This window comes from Impatiens glandulifera, chromosome 8 (genome assembly GCF_907164915.1).
Source record: "Impatiens glandulifera chromosome 8, dImpGla2.1, whole genome shotgun sequence".
NCBI classification, from domain to species: domain Eukaryota; kingdom Viridiplantae; phylum Streptophyta; class Magnoliopsida; order Ericales; family Balsaminaceae; genus Impatiens; species Impatiens glandulifera.
In genome coordinates, this window is record NC_061869.1 from 12,915,768 (window position 1) to 12,927,829 (window position 12,062).

A 12,062-nucleotide genomic window follows, 5' to 3' on the forward strand; every position below is an offset into this window, starting at 1 on the left:
TTCTTCGATACCGCAACCATCGCTTACGACAGAATCATTGCAACGGTTTGCGGTTCCCACATCGAGCTCACCGAAGATTTGGTGGCCGAAGCCTGCGCCTTCCAAGAACCGGTCAGGATGCAACGGCAGAAATAGACCCGGAAATCTTTGAGGCAGCTTGCCACGCTCTGTCAGCATCTAAAGAGCCGATCACAACATCCGGCAGTAAACAAATGCTGAAGCCGGAGTTAATCCCGGCATGTGACATCTTCGCTAGGGCGATACTGGCAAGGGGAGGAAATTTCAGCAACCTCACCAAAGACAAAATCAAAATGATAATCGGTCTGTTGGAAGGAAAAGAGGTTAACTGGGCAAGATCAGTGTTCGGCAACCTCATGGACATGGTGAAACCGGATTCAACCCGGTCGTGGGGATATGCCGTGCCTCTCGGTAAGATATTCCTCCACTTAAAAATCAATCTCGGTCCCGGCACCGTTCTCTCCAATCGATGCCTCATTAGATCAAGGCAGTTCCTTGAAAGAACGCAGCCGGCCTCCAGTGCCACAGGTGGCCGAAAGAAGAAAGCCGCGAAGAAAGATGCCCCGGCCAAAGCAAAGACCGGAGGAAAGGGGAAAGAAAAGATAACCTTCACAGACCCTCCGCAACAAACAGAAGATGAGGAATGGGCCTCTGAGCATACCGAAACAGAAGGGACCGATAATAGAACGGTCAATGACGATAGTCAGTCGGTTTGGGGCCCAGAGGATGCCGAACCAAACAACAATCCTGAGACCACCGAGGGTGAAGAAGGGATTGGTGAAGAAGCCGATGATAAAGGCTACAACCCGGAGAGGGAGGAGGCCGACGAAGCAGAGGCCGATAGATTAATCCAGAAAATTATTCAGGGCATTAACCAGCGAGCCGACGACGTTGAACATTTATATCTGGAGTGGCATGAGAACCGGTTCAGTACAACATATAGAGAAATGCTACCGGACCTCTCGGGAAAAGAATGCTACGACAGATTGGAGGAAGTGGAGAACCTGATGTTGAGCCTCACAAAATCCAACACAATCCAAGAGGTAGAGAGCCGAACTTGTCTCTTGTTACCGAGGTTCAAACTTCGGAATCTAAGAAAGCGCATCCGGAGAATTAAGAAAGAATTCTACGAGACGGGATCGGTGGATACCGTAGCACCGCGGGTGTTGACAACGCTTGCAAAAGTCAAAATAGAATTACTTCAAGAAATCGAGCGGCTGGAAACTATATGCAGCCGAATGCAAGTACCGGTTTACACTGCTCCGGTAATCGACAGGTTCCCAGCTAACTGTCCAACACCTCCAAGGGAGGTTGAGGTACCGATTTCAGAGATTGAGGCACCAATCTTAGAGGTTGAGGTTCCAAACTTAGAAGTTGCGGTTCCAAACTTGGAAGTTGAGGTACCGAACTTAGAGGATGCGGCACAATTAGAACCTCCAAATGAAGAGGATGCACCGTTAAATCTCGATGAAAGAGTCGATCCTGATCCCACCGAGCACGCGCCTCCCTCACCACCGGAAGTCACCGCCTCAGTCCCTCCTAAAGAATGGATTGATGACAGACTTCAAGAGTTTGAAGCATCAGTTTCGAAGCGGATTGAAGACCGACTTCAAAAGTTTGAGGCATCAATATCGGAGCAGATTGATGACCGCGTACTTGAACACGACGTGTCCAAGTTTCAACCGTTCAAGGATAGATGCAACAACATAATTGATTCGGCCCTGCAGTTCACCGACGTGACAAAGCAGCTTCTGGATCAACATCAAGCACGCCTAGCAGAACTCAGCACCGGACTGTGGGAAGAGGCCGGTGAGCGCGAAAAATGTGTTCAACGAACCACAACTCTAGAAGGTATGACCTCGGACTTAAAGAAGGATTTCGAACGGGTCGACACGACAATCGACCGGGTCTCGGTACTGGAAAAGAAAAACGAAGATCTCGTGGCCGAAGTAAAGGCACTCACCGAACAGATGGCCGAAATTCTAAAGGCTAAGGAGAACGCAGATGCCGCGGCTATAGAGGCTGATGCTCTAGTGGCTAAAAGGGTCCAGGATGCGCTGGACGCCGAAGCTAGCAAAAATAAAGAGGCGCCGCGATCGTCTCAACTGACCGAAGCAGAATTGGAAGCCGAAAGAATAAGAAGAGCCGAGGCTTTATATCCAGGGTATGCTGAGAAAGTGGCCAGTCAGGCTGCGGAGGATGCCGCACGACTGGAAAGGGAATCACGAAGGCTGGAGGGCTTTGCAAAGGAACACGAGAAGAAGAAGAAAGCGGCCGCCTCCGTTTCCGCACCGAAGAAGAGACAGAGGCAGGCTCCTAAGAGAGTTCGGATAGTCGAGATGCTCAATGAAATCTCTGAACCGGTTACTACGGGTACTTCGCAGCAAGCCGACCTAGTCGAGGACGAAGTCGAAGAACAACTGCGGTCCCGGTCTAAAAGACAACGATCCTCCCAACAGACCAGGCAACCGCAACCGAAGAAAAAGAAGAGTGCCTATGACTTCACAGACTCTGAATAGGGACTATCCTTCTTTTTCTTATTTGCCTTAGTATTTATATACGCTTTGTCTTTTCCGGTCACCTATAAATATATACAAGTTATTTTTGAATCCGGCCTTATTTTGCATTCCTACTTAGTTTTGATAATTTTAAATAAAATAATCAAAAAGGGAGAAATTGTTAGATAAAAGATAAAGACTCTTCCAAAACTTCTCTCTCAAAATTTTTCGAAAAATTCTATAAGTCTTTTTCAAAAAACCGGCCAAACAAAACAACCGGCCTACGGTTGCAAACTTACATGATTTTGATAATTTTAAATAAAATAATCAAAAAGGGAGAAATTGTTAGATAAATTCAGACCGGTTCAAATAAACCTAACTTAAACAAACCTTCCATGCAGGAACAAGGAATCAGACCGGATGAACAAGAGAACCAACTGAAGAAACCGAACCGGTCAAGCTACCAAACCGATCAAGAGTATTCGGAACGTGACCGCACAAAGGAAGGATCGGCCAAAGCTTAAAACCAGATTCATCAAATAGCCGATCATCCATAATAGAGATAACCGGAAGAAGTCCGGTCACTTCACTACCAAAAGACATTCGGCCAAGTCAAGCGGCCGACCAGTACAAGAAGACAATTTGGGTATCTGTTGAGAATGATACCAAAGGAACAGACTGAATACTTCCATATCCATGCAAGTCTGAGAAAAGACTGTAGGCTGCAGAAAACAGTACTACCGGATCCTTCTACTTCGGGATAAGCCAGAAAGGAAATCTTCAAAGTACAGACAACTGTCCAAACAGACAGTGTCTACATCAAGTAAAAGACAAACCCGGCAGGTTTGCCTTACAGACCGGCAGGTCTGAGACAGGATACCAGGTCTGAGATTGACCATCAGGTCTGAGGAGACGACCGCAGGTCTGAGACACTGAATCACTGCACCTCTGATCAGCCAATCAGATTCAAGGCAGTGAAATATGACCGTTGGCATATTTCACCTATAAAAGGAGGCAGTTGCAGAAGAGTAAATGCGGGACATCGAGTGACATACATTGGGATAACGAAAGCTAAGAGCATTTACTACAAGTGATAACAGTGTGCTATTCTAGAAAGCCTAAGTGTTGAAAGCTAAAGTGTGTTCTACAATTTCGGTGTGAATTGTAAGAGTATTATCGAGCAGGAAATAAGTCTCGATCGGATTGTACTTGTATTCCTTAGTGAATATCCTTCTCGCGGTTTCGAGAGGAAGGGGTGACGTAGGAGTTTTATCTCCGAACATCCATAAAATTTGTTGTGTTATTTACTTTCTGCAGGCTTCATTACATAACCGACTAACTTAACCATACCGCTCCAAACCGACTCTATACTAACCATACCGAATATCCAGATTACCGAAATCGACCCACCATCTCCAAATCTTCATCATCCGAAACCGACAGCGCCTATCATACAAGCGTACCGCTTCAACCTGAAAGCAAATCTCTTCCGCGCTTGAACCTAGTTCAAGGATTTGTGACAGGTTGTGTAGTATTGAAACCCCGGTGTTAATCTCTAACCGGATTAACCACCACCCTACGAGTGAGAACCGCTAACCGGTCCAACCCCCGGTCCACCAGCGGCGACCTAGATCCTAACAATAACACAGTAAGGTTGAGAGAGAGTGAACAGATCTAGGTGTTTTCTACTTCTTCTTGTTCTTGGTTGATTAGAGTGAGAGGTTGGGGGAGCTTTTGATTGTGGAGGATTCCAATCATTCCTAGTGTAATCACTTCTTTCATTTGAGAGCAGGGCATGTAAGTTTCTACTATTGACATTTGTTTGATTTAGTGAAACTTATCCCTCTCGTGGACGTAGTTCGATTTTGACAAAATCACGTATATTGTGTTGTCGTTTATTATTTTGTGCTATTTCAGTTCTTGGTAAATCTGTTGTTCGTCATAGACGATTTGGAAACTGATTTTTTACAGGTTTGATTTCAAAGAAGATCCGTAGTTTTGCTATTGAAAAACCCAACAGTGGTATCAGAGCAGTATTGATTGGTTATCTATTTTAACATTGGAGCAGAGTGCTCTGTTGGTTACTTAACGAAATTCAAAGAGGAGATCAACTGGTTTCTTTGCTGGGATTTTTGTCAGTTGTTAAGGCAGTAATAACGGAGAAATCTAGACCTGATATGGTGAGTCTGAATGGTACAAACTACAGGCAATAGAGACTGATTATTAGTGATTTGTTAGTTTCAGATGATTTGAATGAAGCAATTGAAAATGAGGGTGTTTGACTTGAGACTACAAAAGAGGCTAATTGGAAAAAGACAAATAGAAAGGCCTGCAGCTTTATTCGTTCCTGGGTTTGTGTAAATGTTATGCATCATGTTGAGAACGAGACTACGACGTATAATGTGTGGAGCAAACTTAAAGCTCTCTACGCTGGGAGGTCAGTAGGGAATAAAGCAGCACTGGTACGAAGATTGGTGAATCTAAAGTACATTGATAATAAATCAATTGCTGAGCACTTGAATGAATTTCAAAATATTTTGAATCAACTGAGTAGTATGAAGATAAACTTTGATGATGAGGTGCAAGCACTTTTAGTCCTTGGACCTCTGCCTGCAAATTGGGAGACACTTATTATCACTCTCAGCAACTCAGCACCAAATGGTAAAGTCAACATGGCATTTGTCACCAGTTCCTTACTTGATGAGGAGAATCGAAAGGGGGATAAACTCTCTAAGTCTGATATGTTGGTGACTGATTGAAGAAGATTAAAGGATAATAGAAGTGGTTCGAGTAGGGGCAAGTCTAGAAGCAAGTTTAGAGCTCCAAAGAAGGATAATGCTTGCCATTACTGTGGCAAAATGGGTCATTGGAAAAATGAGTGCTGGAAATTTAAAAATGATAAAATGAAGGGTACGATGAAGCCCAGAGAAAAGAAATAACAGAGTGTAGATACATTTGCTTATGTTTTAGATGGTGAACTGACATATGCTTCTAACTGTCAAGACTCCTATCTTAGCACATCTTCAAATGAAACAACATGGATTGTTGACACAGGTGCCTCATTCCATATTACTTCACACAAAGGTTACTTTCAGTCCTACGAAGCTGATGATTATGGTGAGGTTCGCATGGGTAACAGCGGTGTGTCAAAGATAGATGGTCTCGGTGATGTTAGAATCGAGACAAACATGGGTTGCTTCATGACATTAAGAGATGTAAGACATGTTCCTGATTTGAGAATGAATTTGATTTCAGCAGGTAAACTCGATGATGGAGGCTACCATAATATTTTTAGTGGTGGAGCATGGAAGCTAAGCAAGGTTCATTGGTTGTTGCACGAGGTAAGAAATGTTGTTCCTTATACAAGACAAATTTGAAAATTGTCTATGATGCAACATATTTTGTTTTGATGGAGTCATCCTCTAAGTTGTGGTACAAGAGACTAGGTCACATTAGTGAAAGGGGTTGAGTGTTTTGATCAAGAGGAATGAGTTGCTGAATCTCAAGGATGCTCATCTTGAAAATTGTGAGCATTGCTTTAAGAGTAAGCAGAATAGAGTCTCCTTCAGTAAGTCGAAAGTGAAACTAAAAAAGAATGTCCTTGAACTGGTCCATACAGATGTTTGTGGTCCTATGAAGATTAAATCCATAGGTGGTGCTTCCTATTTTGTAACCTTCATAGATGATGCATCTCGGAAGGTTTGAGCATATGCTATAAAGTCCAAGGATGAGGTTGCAACAAAGTTTGAGGTCTTTCACAAGCTAGTTGAAAGAGAGACAGGAAGAAAACTGATGAGGGCGCGGTTAGATAACGGGGGAGAGTACATAGGCTCATTTGATGATTATTACAAAGAGCAGGGTATTCGACATGAATAGACTGTGCCCAAGACTCCACAATAAAATGGTGTGGCAAAGAGGATGAACATAACAATGTTGGAATGGATGAGGAGTATACTCTCCAATGCCAAGTTGGCTAAGAATTTCTGGGTTAAATCTATGAGCATTATAGTGTATGTGATCAACCGTTCTCCCTCCAAGCCATTGAATAATAAGTGTGCAGAAAGCGTCTGGTCAGGTAAAGATGTTAATTACGACTATTTACGTGTTTTTGGTTGTAGAACTTTTGTGCATGTTCCAAAATATAAGAGGTCTAAGCTAAATGCAAAACCAGGCAATGCATATTATTGGGGTATGGTGATGAAAAGTAGGAATACATGTGTTATGACCTAGTTGACAAGAAGGTTTTGAGAAGCCGAGATGTGGTATTCCTTGAAGATTAGGCTATTGAGAATTTTGAAGATGGTAAAAAACTTGATGCATACATACGTGATCTTTCTGGTCTTGAGTTGTCTCATGATGTTGAGGAGGAGACAATGCCACATATAGTTTCAGACTCAGATAATGATGATGATGTTCCTCAGGGTTAAGCTGTAGGCCATGGAAATGATACTGATACTGAAACTGATCTTGGTGATAATATTGAGACTGATTTTGAAGTTCAATAAGAAGATGTAGATCAATAGAATCAACAAACAGAGGTACTTAGGAGGTCTACTAAGGAGAAAATATCAAGTTCTAAGTACCCTGCTACAAAGTATGTTCTTCTAACTGATTGTGGGGAGCTTATATATTATAAGGAGACTCTTGAAGATACTCATAAAAAAGAATGGTTAGCTGCCATGGATGAAGAGATGAAGTCATTGCTGAAAAATGGCACATATGAACTTGTGAAAGACCAAAGAATAGAAAAGTATTACAAAATAAATAGGTTACAAGAACAAACAAGAAGGTGATGATAACAAGCCAAGATACAAGGCTAGGCTGGTTGTCAAAGGTTTTGGTCAGAGGCACATAATCGATTATGATGAGATTTTCTCACCGGTAGTGAAGATGACTTCTATCCGGGTGGTGTTAGGTCTAGTTGCTTGTATGGATCTGGAGGTTGAACAACTTGATGTCAAGACTACATTTCTTCATGGTGATTTGGATGAAGATGTTTATATGGAGCAATTTGAAGGTTACAATAAGAAAGGTGAGGAAAACAATGTGTGCAAACTTGTCAAAAGTCTGTACGGTTTGAAGCAAGCACCAAGGCAGTGCTATCTTAAGTTTGAGTCGTTCATGACCATCCATGGGTACATGAAGACATCTACAGATCATTGTGTCTTTGTGCAAAAGTTTGTTTCTAATGATTTTATTATACTTCTCCTATATGTTGATGACATGCTGATTGTAGGAAAAGACAAGCTCAAGATTGTCAAGTTGAAAAAAGATTTGGCTAAGTCTTTTCAGATGAAAGACTTGGGTCAAGCAAGACAAATTCTTGGAATGCAGGTCATTCGTGATCGGGTGAAGAAAAGGTTATGGCGGTCTCAAGAGAGATATATTGAGAAGATTCTAAAATGATTCTGTATGGACAAGGAAAAACCAGTTGCATGTCCATTGGTTACACACTTGAAAATAAACAAGAATATGTCTTCCAAGGATGAAGAGTAAAAACAAGAAATGTGCAGTGTTTCATATGCTTTAGTAATATGCAGTCTAATGTATGCAATGGTCTGTACAAGACCGGATATAGCTCATGCGGTTGGAGTAGTTAGTCGTTTCCTTTCAAATCCCAGTAAGACACACTGGGAAGCGGTTAAATGGCTAATGAGATACCTTCGAGGGACCTCCAAATACGCTTTGTGTTATGGTACTGGAAAGTCACATGTTGAAGGGTTTTCTGATTCAGATATGAGTGGTGATATTGACACAATGAGATCAACTTCAGGGTATTTGTTTACTTTTTGAGGAGGAGTTGTATCATGGCAGTCTCGTCTATAGAAATGTGTTGCTTTGTCTACTACAGAAGCTGAATATATTGTCATTACTGAATGTTGTAAGGAAATGAGATGAATGAAAAAATTGTTGAAAGAAATAGGCATTACACAAGACAGGTTTGTGGTGTTTAGTGACTCACAAAGTGCTATACATGTGAGCAAGACTCTAAGTTTCCATTCACGCTCAAAACACATCCAAAGAAGGTACTATTGGATCTGTGAAGTGCTCGAGAAGAAGGAGTTATACTTGGAGAAAGTGCATACAGATGAGAACGGGTCAGATATGATGACAAAGGGCTTGCCAAGAGGCAAGCATGAGATATGTTGTGCCAAAGCCGGAATGGTTTTGCAGGAGCGTCACGATGATGAATGTTTATAGCAACATTCTCTCATGGCTCGAAAGGGAGAGAATTGTTGAGGTGTTCCTTGCCATTGCGGGCGAGTTTTAAATTCCAAGTATACGGGTCAGGGTTTTCTGTTATGAAAACGGGTTAGAGTATAAATACTTTTTTGTGTATTTTTCTCATAACACAGTAAGGTTGAGAGAGAGTGAACAGATCTAGGGTTTTTCTACTTCTTCTTATTCTTGGTTGATCCAGAGTGAGAGGTTGGGGGAGCTTTTGATTGTGGAGGATTCCAATCATTCCTACTGTAATCACTTCTTTCATTTGAGAGCAGGGCATGTAAGTTTCTACTATTGACATTTGCTTAATTTAGTGAAACTTTTCCCTCCCGTGGACGTAGGTCGATTTTGACCGAACCATGTATATTGTGTTGTCGTTTATTTCTTTGTGCTATTTAAGTTCTTAGTAAATCTGTTGTTCGTCATAGATGATTTGGAAACTGATTTGTTACAGGTTTGATTTCTAAGAAGATCCATAGTTTTGCTATTGCAAAACCCAACAATATACTGACAAACAATTTATGTGAGTCTTTCAATTCCCATATACTTGAGATGAGGGATAAATCGATCCTTTCTTTAATGGAAGGTATTAGAAAATTTTTAATGAAAAGAATGCAGAGAAAAAAAGATAGCATGTCTAGGTATCCTCATCATACTGGACCATTAATTAGGAACATTATAGAAGAAAGGATAAAAGAATTTTTTAAGTGGAGGTCAATTTATAATGGTGTGGATAGCTACCAGGTTAAGGGGCCTAATGGACATCAGTTTGTTGTTGATTTTAGGAAAAAATATGTAGTTGTGGATTGTGGGAGCTATCAGGATTACCATGTTGTCATTCTATAATTTCTTTAAAGCAACATGGCCTAAAAGTGCATGAATGTGTTGACAAGTGTTATAGAAAAGAATTATTTACCATCACGTCTTATACCTAATCAATGGTAAAGATATATGGCCAACTTCATCATTAGGATTGCAGTTGGATCCTCCCGTTTGTGTGGTTTAGCCAGGTAGATCCAAGAAAGCAAGAAGAAAAGAACCAGACGAGAGAAAAGACTATGGAAAAAAGTTGAAGAGGTATGTGATCATCCACTGTAAGAAGTGTGGAAACTCATGTCACAATGCTAAAACTTGTAAGAGTAAAAGGAGGAATGATGAGCATTAAAAGGTAGAGAACCAATAATGTAAGTAGATTTGTTTAATTTATTGAATGTATTTACATTATATGGTAGATCTTTTGTCTTTCTAACTACAATCCTTTTTTTTTTAATTGCAGTGACTAACCAAAAGCAGAGCATGAAGCAGATGATGATGTGCAAATCAATATTTTAGGGCTTAGTATATGAATATTATAAACTATAAGAGCATTTTTTTTGTCTTTTTAACTGCAATGTTTTGTCTTCTTAATTGTAGTGTTACTGTTTTTTATGTTTTAAACGGTAGTTTTTTGCATTTTTAACTGCATAATGTAAAAGATGATTATTGATGTTTGTAGTACTTTTTAATGAATATTATTTGTCTGATATTGATGTTGCAATTGTTTAATCACATTCATATTTTTTTTATCTAATTGTATAAAGCAATAAAATAAAATAGGAATTTGCAATTGTTTAAAACTTTATTGTAATTGTCAAAAAAAAATATTGATAGATTGCAATAGAACAAATTATCTTCAAATTTGGTCATAAAATAAAATAAAAAATAGTCAAGATTGAATATGTTGATAGTTTTAGAGAGAAATAATTCAAGAGTTAAAAATCAACTATCAAAATAGTTGGAATGTCAAAAGTAAACTATCATAATTGTTAGAGGGCTTTTAGTTAAAACCGTTATGTTTAACGAAAAAATTGATTGAAAGGCTTTTAGTGATCCTTTCTGGAAGTTTGAGAGGTGATTTATTTTCAAAAATAATTTAAGAGTTAAAAGTAAGCGATAAAAGTAATTTGAGGGCCACCTAGTTTATTTGCCTAACTATTATGATGAGAAGTTTATTTAAAATAATTATTTTCTTTATAAGAGAGATTACTTATTTGAAAAGATCAAAATCATCAAACCCAGCCCAAAAAAAAAGCAAGATGTATGTTATTTTGAATGTCTATTATCAATCAAATTTAAAAAACACTCTAATTTAACCTTGTTTACTGAGCACCCATCTAATAAACTATTCCTAATAATCAGTAGGAAATTAATTTTGAAAAATAAATAATAAAAGTTAATAGTATGGAATGGAGGTTAATTTATGAAGTAATATAAGAGGGTTGAACCGGTTCAGTAAAGTCTAGTTTTATTTTTATTTTATAAATCAGTTAACCGATTAGTATTATATCAATTTTACCTGTTCTGATTCTACTAATTCTAGTCAATGAACTGAATCAATAATTAAATTTTAAAAATAAGTATTAAATTTATTGAAGGATATTTTTTAAAAAATTCTTGTTTGAGTAATCCTAGTTTGTTATTCTATTTTTTTCTATATTATAATATATTATATTATTACAATAATATAATAATAATATATTATATTATTACAATAATATAATAATAATATATTATAATAATATTTCTAGATATATTTAAAAATAAGTTATAATATATTATATTATTTTAATAATATAATATATTTTAAAATCTCTTTTTTTTATTAATATTTATATAAATTTGATTTTTTTTAATATATATAAATTATTAAATATTATTTATAATCTATTTAATATTCACAAAAATAACTAATATAAATTATAAAATATAAATATATAATTATTACGGATTTACCGGTTAAACCGTTTGAAAAATAATTAAACCGAAAATCAAACCGTCTAACCGATAACAAATTATAACTACAGTTAGAACCGATTAACCAATAAACCGGTAAAATAAAATTGGTAAGCCATCAGTTTAGTTCGGTTATCGATTTTCCTAATAAGCTATCAGTTTAGTTTGGTTATCGATTTTCTCGATTTTTTTGTTCTTGAAAAGCCTAGTATTTGTAATACAAAGTTGATGGATGATGAAAACATATATAAAAATAAAAGGCACCAAATATGAAGGTAGAAGAGACAATCTAGGGAAGTTCCGATATTTGGCGGCTTTCTTTACCGGCCGGCCGGGGGATTGGTTTCTTGGAGTGTAATAAAACCAGACAAAGATTTTATCTTTGAATCCAATCAAAAGCTCCTTCCTTTCTTTTTCTTCTATCTTGACTTCACACCAATAATTAAATTAATTACGATTCTTCCATTTTTGGGTTGATGTATCTATCTATCTATATCTATGAATGATTTCTTTTGGGTGTAAAATGAATTTATTAAGCTAATAACCTTT